Here is a 10,809-nt window from a genome sequence, read left to right as displayed (position 1 = left end):
GGAGCTGGCGATGGATCGCTTCCATTTCTTCAACGAACTGTTCTGCGGCTGGAACGCTCCAGTTCTCCCCCTCCCCCCCTGGGAAGGCTCGGGGATGACACCCGTGATTGGCCAAAAAAGGGCTCATTCCCGTGGACACGTTCTCCGCATTGTTATAGGCAAATTCTGCCAACGCCAGCCACATGGTTTTGTGTTGCCCAAAATGCCCTGCTGTGGGGCTATCGTGCAGTTGCTTGAGTACCTTTTCCCTCAATTCTCCTTCAGGTACGTATAACGCTCCCTTGTAGTACAACGCCCCGTTTCTCTCCTCAAAACCCCCGGGTTTGTCTCCCTCCCTCCTGAGACCCCTGAGTTTGTCCTGGGCATATTCATCCTGCACCGTTCCCTCTATCAGTTCCCTTTGCCCCACCAGTGCCGCCCCACACACCCAGCGATCCTCGGGAATGACATGGGTCTCTTCGGGTGCACCCTCTCCCTCCAAATATTCAGGTTTGCGTGATAGAGCGTCCGCCCTCACGTTCTCCTGGCCTGGTACGTAACAAATCTCAAAGTTAAATTTGGAGAACTCCTGGGCCCATCTCAACTGCCGTTGGTTGAGCACTCGCGCAGTTCTCCAATACTCTAGATTCTTATGGTCCGTGCGTACTTGCACCTTCTGTTGTGCACCAATTAGTAGGTGCCTCCATCTCCGGAAGGCCTCATAAATCGCAAGAAGTTCCCGGTCATACACCGTGTAGTTTCTCTCCGATTTGTTCAGCTTTCGCGAAAAGAAGGCACACGGTCGCCACTCGGACCCCTCCTTCCCTGGCTGCAGAAGAAGCACCGCCCCTATGGCTCTGTCAGAAGCGTCTGTTTCGACCCTCAGCTTTTTTTGTAAATCCACATGTAGAAGTTGTTCGTCAGAGGCGAAGGCCTTTTTCAGTTCCTCAAACGCTCGCTCCGCCTCCCCCGTCCAAACAAACTTCTTTTTGCTGCTGAGACAGTCCGTGATGGGCGCCGTCAGGTGAGCGAAGTTTCGGATGAACTTACGATAAAAGTTTCCAAACCCTAGGAACCTCTGCACATCCTTCTTAGTCTTGGGGGTTTTCCATTCCAGCACCGCTTGAACCTTGCCGGGGTCCATGGCCAACCCCTTGTCTGACAAGCGGTACCCCAGGAATTCCACCTCCTTGGTATGAAACTGACACTTCTCCAGTTTCACCCACAGTCTGTTGGCATGCAGCCTGCTCAACACTTCTCTGACGTCTCTCACATGTTGCTCCTCATTCTCCGAATACACCAACACGTCATCTAAGAAGGCCACGCAATTCTTGTAGAGCAAAGGCCCCAGTACATGGTTCATAAAGGCTTGAAAACACGCGGAGCCTGCTTGTAATCCAAAAGGCATAACGAGATATTCAAATGCCCCCAAAGGGGTGAACATGGTGGTTTTCCATTCATCCCCTTTCCTTATACGTATCAGGTTGTACGCCCCCCTTAGGTCCAGCTTTGTAAAAATCTTTCCTTTTCGCACCCTGGTCAAAATATCATCAATCCTGGGCATAGGAAAAGCCACCGGCTCTGTCACTGCATTTAGGGCCCGAAAGTCACATACCAGTCTCGGCTTGTCCGTGTTCTTTTTATCCACAAAAAACACTGGGCTACCCCCCGCTGCCTTGGACTCTCTGATGAAGCCTCTCTTCAGGTTCTTGTCAATGAACGCTCGCAACTCCTGCATCTCCCTGTCTGACATGGCATACAACCTGCCTACAGGAAGCTGTGCTCCAGGGAGTAAATTGATCTGGCAATCAAAGGGCCTATGCGGGGGTAGTTGGTCAGCTTCCTTCTCGCTGAACACGTCGCTGAGATCAGCATACTGTGATGGCACCTTCCCCTTCTCCATCACTTCCGTCCCTGCTAGGGTGGCTTGGGCCCCTGCTGACCCCTTTTCCCCCCTGCAGTGTTCTAAGCAATGTGCGGAACCGAAGGAAACCACTCTTTGATGCCAGCCCACCAGCGGATCATGTAGGGCTAGCCAGCTCATTCCCAAAATAATGGGAGCGCCTCCCAAGGTGGCCACATTAAACGCTATCAGTTCTGTGTGCCTTGCCACCCTCATTATCATTGGGATGGTCTGCAAGCTGACGCCTCCTCCCAACAGTTCTCTGCCATCGATCGTGGTCACCTGCAGGGGGTTGCTTAAGGGGATAGTCTGTATTTGGTGTTCAGCCGCAAACTCCTTGCTCATGAAATTGCAGGAGCTGCCTGAGTCCAACAGCGCCTTTATTTTTAGGGGGTGTCCATTTTGCAACTCTAGCGACACTTCAATCACTAGAGCAGGTCGAGGAGCTTCTGGCACTGGCACTTGGGAAAGGGGCACTTTCACTGCTCTTTGGCCTGGCTGCAGTGCCCTGCTGGCAACCAGGCGTTGGCTTTTACCTGCTCCGTTTCTCCCTGCTCTTCCCCCTCAACAGTTCCCACCATCCCTTGCCATTCCTTCCTCTGGGGGCAGACTCTGGCAAAGTGGCCTGGCTGTTGGCAGAGATAGCATTTCCGGGGTCCCTTTCCCTCCTTCTTCGCCCCCTCACTGGGCTTTGAAACTGCGCGCGCGCGGGCTGTTCCGATTTCCATCGGCTCTGCCGGCGGGAAAGCTGGCTCAGGAATGTCTGGAATGCGTAACTCCTTCCAACGTTCCCCTCTCCCTTCCCGCCTCTCCAAGGCTCTTGCCTCCTGGCGCGCTCCAATGGTCAGCGCAGATTTGGTCAGCTGATCCATAGACACCGCCCTGGGGCTCCTGGCCAGCTCGTCTTTCACAGCTGAAGAAAGACCTTCTTCAAATAGCATCTGAATGGGTGCTGCCGATAAATCCCACCCCAATCTGTGAATCAGCATGGTAAATTCAGTCCAGTACTCACGGACAGATCTGCTTCCCTGCTTGCAAGCCATTAGCTGTCTGCGCACTCCCCCCTCCTCAATATCGCTGGAGAACATGATATCCATTGCACGAAAGAATTTCATAGCGTCCTTCAGGATATCGTTGTGCGTTGCCATCAGGGGTCGAACCCAGTCCCACGCCCCCTTCTCAAGATGCCCAATTACGAAAGCAACTCGGGATTCCTCATCAGGGAACTCATCAAACTGCACATTCAGGGCATATTGCATTTCAGTTCTAAAGGCATGGTAATCCTTGGGGTCCCCCCCAAACTTCTGCACTAATCCTGGTACCTTTCTGGGGAACTGAGTGGTTCTTCCCTTCTTGTCTGCATCTTGAGCCCTCCTCTCCTCGAGCCTCGCCGTCTGCAGCGCAAGTTGGACCTCCAATGCTCGGTATCTGTCTTCCAAGCTTGGACCAGCTCCACCTCCTGCGGCTCCGGCTCCTGCTGGGTCGCTCATGATGCCTTCTCCTGCACAGGCAGCGTACAGAGACTGTCGGACTGCTGTCAAGGGGATGATTAGCTGCTTGTGCTTAAAATAGTGCCCCTTCAGAGTTTGTGCGACCCCACAAACCTCTGTGTGTAACAGAGCTCCTCAGACATGTCTGCTCTAGTCACTTGTAGAGTCCGACAGTGGCTGTCTGCGGAAGCGCTTCCAGCAAAGAAGTTCCTTAACGGAAACGCGTCTCCTGGACTCACGACGTGACAGCTTCCGGCGAAGCATAGGTCTCCCTGCAGTTGCTTCTGACACCTCCCCGCTATTTTCGCTCGAAGTGTCTCTCACCCCTTTCTCTCCCCTTCTGCTTCCTGCCTGGGCTGCTGCGTGTCTCTCAGCATTACTGAGATCCTCCTCCAGAGACCCCGCGCTCCCCCTACTGGTCCCTGCTTTAGCTGTTGACTCTCTCCCAGTCTCTGGGAGCCCTACCACTTCCCTTTCCTCCGATGTCAGTTCCCTGACAATAGGGAAGGTTTTTTTTTTTTAAAAAAAAAAGTTTAATATTTTATTATGCTTTTTATATATGTTGGAAGCTTCCCAGAGTGCTGGGGCAACCCAATAAGATGTGTGGGGTATAAATAGAAAAATTATCATTATGGAATGGGAAATCCCTGTTTTTATCAGAGAAATCTTGGAGGGTATGGACTAGTACTGGATCACTTTGGCAACTTGGGTCAGTTGCCTTCTTGGCTTTGCTAGTAAGTTGAAAGAAAAAGCAACCAGAAAAGATATTTTCAGTAATTTAAAAGAGAAACTAAGCTGGAAAGGGAAAGGCCTATAGGGAAAAAGGACCGACAGATTCATTATTTCTACTAGAATACCCAGTGCTCTTGAATTACTGGATATAAAGCACTTCAAATTAAGGCCTGGATCTCATCAAGGCCAAAAAGGTTAAGATGAGACTTGGCTGACAGATCACAGGACTCATCCTTCTGGGATGGAAGTTGTTTGGAAATTCCCCACTTTGGCCAATGGTGGGAGTGAACTGAGGGCAGAGATTGGAGAATAAAATCCCTGGAGGAGGACTAAGTGATCTCTCTGTTCCCAAGACACTTGTATGGATGGACCTCTTGGCAAAAACAGAAATCTCTGGATGTTAACGAAAAAAGGGAACTGGTCTTAAAGGAGAGATGGGGTTGCTTTGCTTCACAGATACAGGTAATAATGGTGTCCGGGTCAGGAAGCTATTTGAAATGACTGGGTTTCAAACCACCACACAATAACAGGCTGTCTTCTTCTTCAAGAGGTGTGTTGCTTGGAACTCACCTTGGCACAGGTAGCCACAGGGAAAGGTGGCCTTTTAACAAAGGTGCCCTTATTGTTCTCCGACAGGGAGTTTAATTTAATTTAACAACACAGTGTATTCGTCTATCTTTTCCTCAATAGCAACACACAAAAAAGAATTTTAAATAGTATTTATTAACATCAAAATAGATACATTGCAGGGAATGCTTAAGATACCAGTTCCCAAATAATACTCATGTCCTTCCTCTGGGCACAATGGAAAGGAAGGGAGGACTATAGTTTCAGCCCTGAATTTGGTGTACTGTTCAAAGATTTAGAAAACAAACATTGGAAAGTTTGCTATTTTCTAAGGGTCGAATCCAGAGATCTGTGAGCTGAACTCTGTTCACAGAATGCTGCTGTAAACAAGGGAGCGGGGGATTGAAAAATATGGTCTTCGCTACCCCCCTTCTGTTTGCAGGAACAGAAAGCAGGGAGGAGGGCAATAGTCAGCCATCCCCACCCCACTCCTGGCAACCTGTCGCACCTCTGAAAATTCATTCCTGAGAGTTGAGGGTTCCTCTGGTGCTGGAAGCTGCACCAGGTTTGGAGGGGACTTCAAAGTTGATACCTGAGCTAATGGGTGTAAAAAACAGGGAAGTTTACCAGAGCCTCATTCCATTTTTTAAAAATAAATTTTTTTATTGATTTTACAAAGTTTTTATAAACAATACAAACATATAAACAGGCAAAACAAACATGTATAAGTTCATCTCCTTTTTTCATAAGCCTCATTTCTCTGACTCCCCCAAACCTCCCCTTTCTGCATCCCAATTCCCAAAATTGTTTCAGCAAGTCCTAAATTTAAATTTTTATCTAATTTTGTTCCTTATTTGTTCTTTTCTTTAACTTAGTCTTTTGTCGCTGTAATCTCCTTTTCTTACTAAGAACCTCAACATTTTAACATTCATTAATTTTATAATATTTCTTAAGATAGATTTTAAATTTCTTCCAGTCTTCATCCGCCGTCTCTTTCCCCTGTTCACGGATTCTGTCGGTCATTTCAGCCAATGTCATATAGTCCATCACCTTCATCTGCCATTCTTCCAAGGTGGGTAGATCTTGGGTCTTCCAATGTTTTGCGACGAGTATTCTTGCTGCTGTAGTAGCGTACATAAAAAAAGTTCTATTTTTCTTCGACACCAATTGGTTACTAATGCCCAAGAGAAAGGCCTCTGGTTTCTTAGGGAAGGTACACTTTAGCACCTTTTTCATTTCATTATATATCATTTCCCAGAAAGCCTTAATCTTCGGGCACGTCCACCAAAGGTGGTAGAAAGTACCTTCAGATTCCTTACATTTCCAGCACTTAACCAGAGCCTCATTCCAAGCCTGAGTGCTCTCAGGCTGCATATTGGGGCAGTGGAAGGATGAAAGCAAGTGAAGAACCTAGCTGCCTCTAACCAAACAGCAATGAGTTTGGTGATGAAAGAAGTCCTACTATGGCCCATGTTTAGTGACATGGATAGGCAGAACAGTCACTCTCCGAATTATATTCTCACTTCCTTCCCCCCTTTTACCCTGACTATAAAGATATTAGGAGCATGTTTTCCATTCAGTGAAAATGGGCATTATAAACTGCTGCATGGTAGACATGCAGAGTCAGCCATCTTGGCTTAGAGCCTAACTGCAAATTATACGGCTGGTTGCTGGGCGGTGAAATCTCTGGCCCCTGGCTCCTCTTGGATTGATGGGAAAGAATGCAGTTTTTGGTATGGGGTCTGCCTCTTATAGGTCAGACAAGTTCATGTATCGATGACAATTGAAAGTGAAGGATGACATTCCTGCCTTCATATTTCTGGTCTCAAACGGGCAGGTAGTTTTCAGCTAGCCTAATTATGACAGCAGATCCTACACTGCTTGCAAAAGATCTGGTTTAAGATCCATCCTTAAACCGGAGATGTGTCTGGGTGGGTGTCGGGAGCAGGCCAGCAATAACTCACAAGGTGTCAGGGAAGTTAACTCTTAATTCAAAGAAACAAAACAGCTCAGGCCTGGTGAGCACAACAACTTTCCCCAGCAGATCTCTCCCCCGTGAGGCAGTTGTGAGGACTGAAGGTACCACAGCCTTCCCACAGCTCTCTAAGGCCCCTCCTCCCCTGAGTCCTTCCCAAGCAATCTGAGACACCTTGTCTGTCTCTGCTCTGCCCTCTTCATACCTCTGGGAGTTCTGGGAGTCTGCGGCAGCGGGGGGGGGCGGGGCGGGCAGGGAGAAGCTAGTCACAGCAGGATGGTGAGACCCCCTGGCTTCTTCAGCAGCTTGCCTCATCTCTACCTCTTGGTCCCTCTTCTCTCCTGCCTCCGCTTCTGCCTTTGATTCTGGACTGCTCTCTGCCACAGCCTCTTCCTGCTCACTAAACCCATTTACCTCTTTAGATTCTGACACCTCCTCCCAGTCTGCTCCCTCTCCCCCCTCCCTCCACTCATCATCATCCTACCACCAGTCCCCTGGCTCTGAGCCTTCTTCCCTTGGGGGTTCCCCAGCTGGTGCCTCCCTGCACTCCACTGCATCCACCCAGTCCATGACAAGATGGGAAACCCGGCTGTGGTTCTCTAGTTGCTGTTGTATTTCCAACTCCTGTCTCCCCTAACCACTGGCCATGCTGGCAGCAGCTGATGGGAGTTGATGTCCAGCAACAGGTTCCTGACTTTAACCTTCAAGTTTCATATTCACAGCCACTTCAGGCACACACCTTTATAGAGAAGTTCAGCAATAGCTGTCCTTTAATAACTTTTCAAGAACTCTAGTTGAGTTCTTAAAACAGTTGCAGGCAAACTTTAAGCTTGTGGCACCTACATTGTGTGTGTGCGCGTGCGTAGAATTTCAAGTTCTACCAACTGGAGACAGGTGTGAAACAGCTAGAAAGAACACATACTTTTAGAATTAATGCTTAGCTCAGGAATTAATTTTAGTACCAGAACTGAGTTCGAAGTCCTGTTACAGACAAAAATCCATTCCTGGCAAAATGGATGAATTGTCTAAACTGGAGCAGTCAAACTTTGATACCTGGCAAGCATATTGTTGGATGAGATTGTTTTAGAGCTAAATCTGTTGGGAGTGGACATGGGAGCAATACAAACAAGAAAACTCTCTGTTCTATCCATAATTGGAAAAAATTGGGCTCCTGAGAAGTGGAACACATTATGCACTAAGTTTCTGCACCACAGTAATGTAAGTTCCTTGACTTGAATAAATTAGTCAATGTGGTTATTTTGCATAATTATTCAACATGGGGGACTGACAAGGGGCACTGACTGAACACCAATTTCCGACAAGTGTATTGCTGGCCACTGGAAGTTCTCCTATCTGCATTTTGTTTTCTGAGAATCTACTAGATGAGATGGCGCTGTGCTTACCAGGAGGGAAGGGTGAGGCACAGGGAACTTGGTGCAGTGCCATGCATGGCGGCAGAGCCAAGCTGAGGCTCCTGCTGCACCCTTCCTGGTAAGTCTCAGTGACCCACTGCGTTGGGAAGCTAGGAGAGTAAGCTGCCCCACTTGGACCACCTTGCCAGCCATTACTGGAATCTACCAAGAACAGCTTTAAGAAACCCAACACTACCAGTCACTCTGGACTCATCTGCACAGCTGCAAATAGGATGTTTTAAATGTGTTGTAAAGTGCAATATACAAATACGGTATTAGATGGTGACAGTGAGCTATGCAAAATTCAATGTATTTTTCAAAACATTTTTTTTAAAAAAAATTCACTGTGTTTTTCTATGTTTGTAGGTTCCACCTCTATAGAGATTTGTGTGAAGTTCTTTCTCCATTTAAGGGCCCATGATGGACCCTCTGTCATGACAAGATCTACCGTCTCGTTCCCATTCTGTTGCTGCCATGCTAACATTTATGTATCTCTATAGCCCACATCCTCAGACAGTGATCTCCTGCTAGCTTAGGAAGGAAACCCCTCTAGCAGGCCTTTGACATACTGAAGAACCACAGTTTGGATGGCTATGTCATGGCTAAGTTAATATTTGAGAGACACGGTTTGTCTTGGAAGGGGAATCCTCAGTTAGAGATGTTAACATCAAGAAGCCTTCCCAAACTGAGAAGCAGCTTTCATCAGGCCTAACAAATGCCAAAGAAATGAGGCAGAAATCTCAGCAGAGAATTATAAATTGCAGAAAGAGTCCACTATTCAAATACCTTCTGTACTTATTTTGGCACACAAGGCTAAAGATTAATACCCTATGCCCTCATATGCTTCCAAAGAAATAACCAGAATTCACTGCAGTCACATTTAATCCTGGGTTACAGTACCATTTGTCTTATAAATGTTCTTATGCTCATTTTCTTTGTACCAGAATAATTCAGTGATCAACTTCTAACATGGCCTTTGTGCTCCTTGATACAATATTGCTCTTTGCATCTACTTCTTTGACAGGAAGGGCAGGATATAAATTTTAATAGCAATAATTTCAGTTTGAGAAGCTTGTGCTTATCCACTTCATTACCTGCATGCTGATTAGCTCAGGCATCGGGTATAACCATCCCATTTACCCTTTCCTCAGAAATCTGCTTGCCTAAAAGCTTCTTCAATTCACAATTTGCAATGCCATCCAAAAGGCATTTGGAATCCTGACCGGGTCTCTACAATGCCTATACTCAGGGTGCCTCCAGACTATCAGTATTTTGTAGGAGGGACTCAAGTGCATATTGGGAAAGGTTTGGCACAATTAAAGTAGATTAAAGCACTCAGTCGCCTAGGTGAGACAAATCCTTAAAAAAAGAGAAAGACACTGCCCTTTTGCAGTTAGGAAAGTGATGGAGAACTGCCTTGAAAAATGTGAAATGATCCAGTGCTGAACAGAAAGACATATAAACACAACAAAAGCAAATCAGGATAAATGTAGACTCGTCGTCGTACAACCTCCACACAAACAAATCAGAATGAATGCTCAATAAAGACCTGCTACAATCCTACCACGTTAGAGAATCAAGTTGAATCCTCAACAAATACATTGTCTGGAGAAGCCCTTAGGTTTCATAGACCTTTTGGCAAGTCCTTCCAGTAAAAGCTTTTCTGTTTCTGTGTAGTTGCCAAATAACTTGTATTGCAAGGAATGTGTTTTTCGAAACCACAGTGAGCTCCATATTTCAGGACACTAGAGCTGTAGCATACCCCCCTTTTATAAGATTTGTGCCAGGGTACACTGTAACATTAGCTTACTGAATTTTGTTGCTTTCTGAGAAACAGAATCTCAGGAAACGCGACAGCGGCATATGGCTATCCTCCAGTGACGTCGCAGCAATTAGAAGCTCCTTCAGATGCATATGGGGTCAGGACCTGTCAATGAAAAAGCTATCCACATCAAGTCCCTATAACCAATAGGATCTCTTCCATCTCTTGAGAGCCAAACTAGATGTTACTTTAATTGCATGGTTAACAAACAAAACAAAGCTTTCAGTAGTTTTCATCAAGGCTACAATGTGTGGAGGTTTAACTCTTCCTTTCCCAGCAATGATCCTAATAAAAACCACTCCCCTTATGGCACCTAGCATTAGAAAAATGCTCCTGTTGTGTCATAGGGACTGTAGGGAAGAGTTAAACCTCCCTTCCCTGTGTGCTCTGCTCCTAATGAAAAGCATCCTTAATATCATTTTTTAAAAACACCACCCCCACCTCAAATGGCGTTTCTAGCCATGCAATTAAGATTTATTTTGGCCCACAGTTGCACCCAAAGAAGGGAAAAGAAGTACACAGAAATCAGTAGGGCTGTGCAGCAGATTTGGCAACACCCAAAGCCAAATTGGGCTTAATCAGGGGAATTAGGGCCTCAGTTAAGTTGGGTTGAGACATCCCTAGATTGCTGCAGTCAGGTTGAGAGACCCAGAGCCCCCTGGGGGCAGGGGGGCAGACAGGAAGCAGAGGCAGGTGTGAGAGAAGAGAAGCTGTGAAAAGGAAGGACCTATTGGCCAGCTTCTATTGCAGGAGAAGGAAGGAATGGGTGCCTTTCCCTCCAAGTCTCTCCTTCTTCCTATCAGACCTCAACTTCTTCCTGCCCTCTGAAGCAGACCTTCCACAGACCCCAGAGCTATATACTTTGTCCCACACAGGAACCCTTAGTTGAACCTCTTAGAAATATTATTAACACTAATGATTGTAAGCAT

The sequence above is a fragment of the Podarcis vaucheri genome, assembly GCF_965113315.1.
Source record: "Podarcis vaucheri genome assembly, chromosome: 3".
Lineage (NCBI taxonomy): Eukaryota > Metazoa > Chordata > Lepidosauria > Squamata > Lacertidae > Podarcis > Podarcis vaucheri.
The sequence above is the reverse complement of the archived record's forward strand: the minus strand, read 5'-3'. Positions refer to the sequence as shown.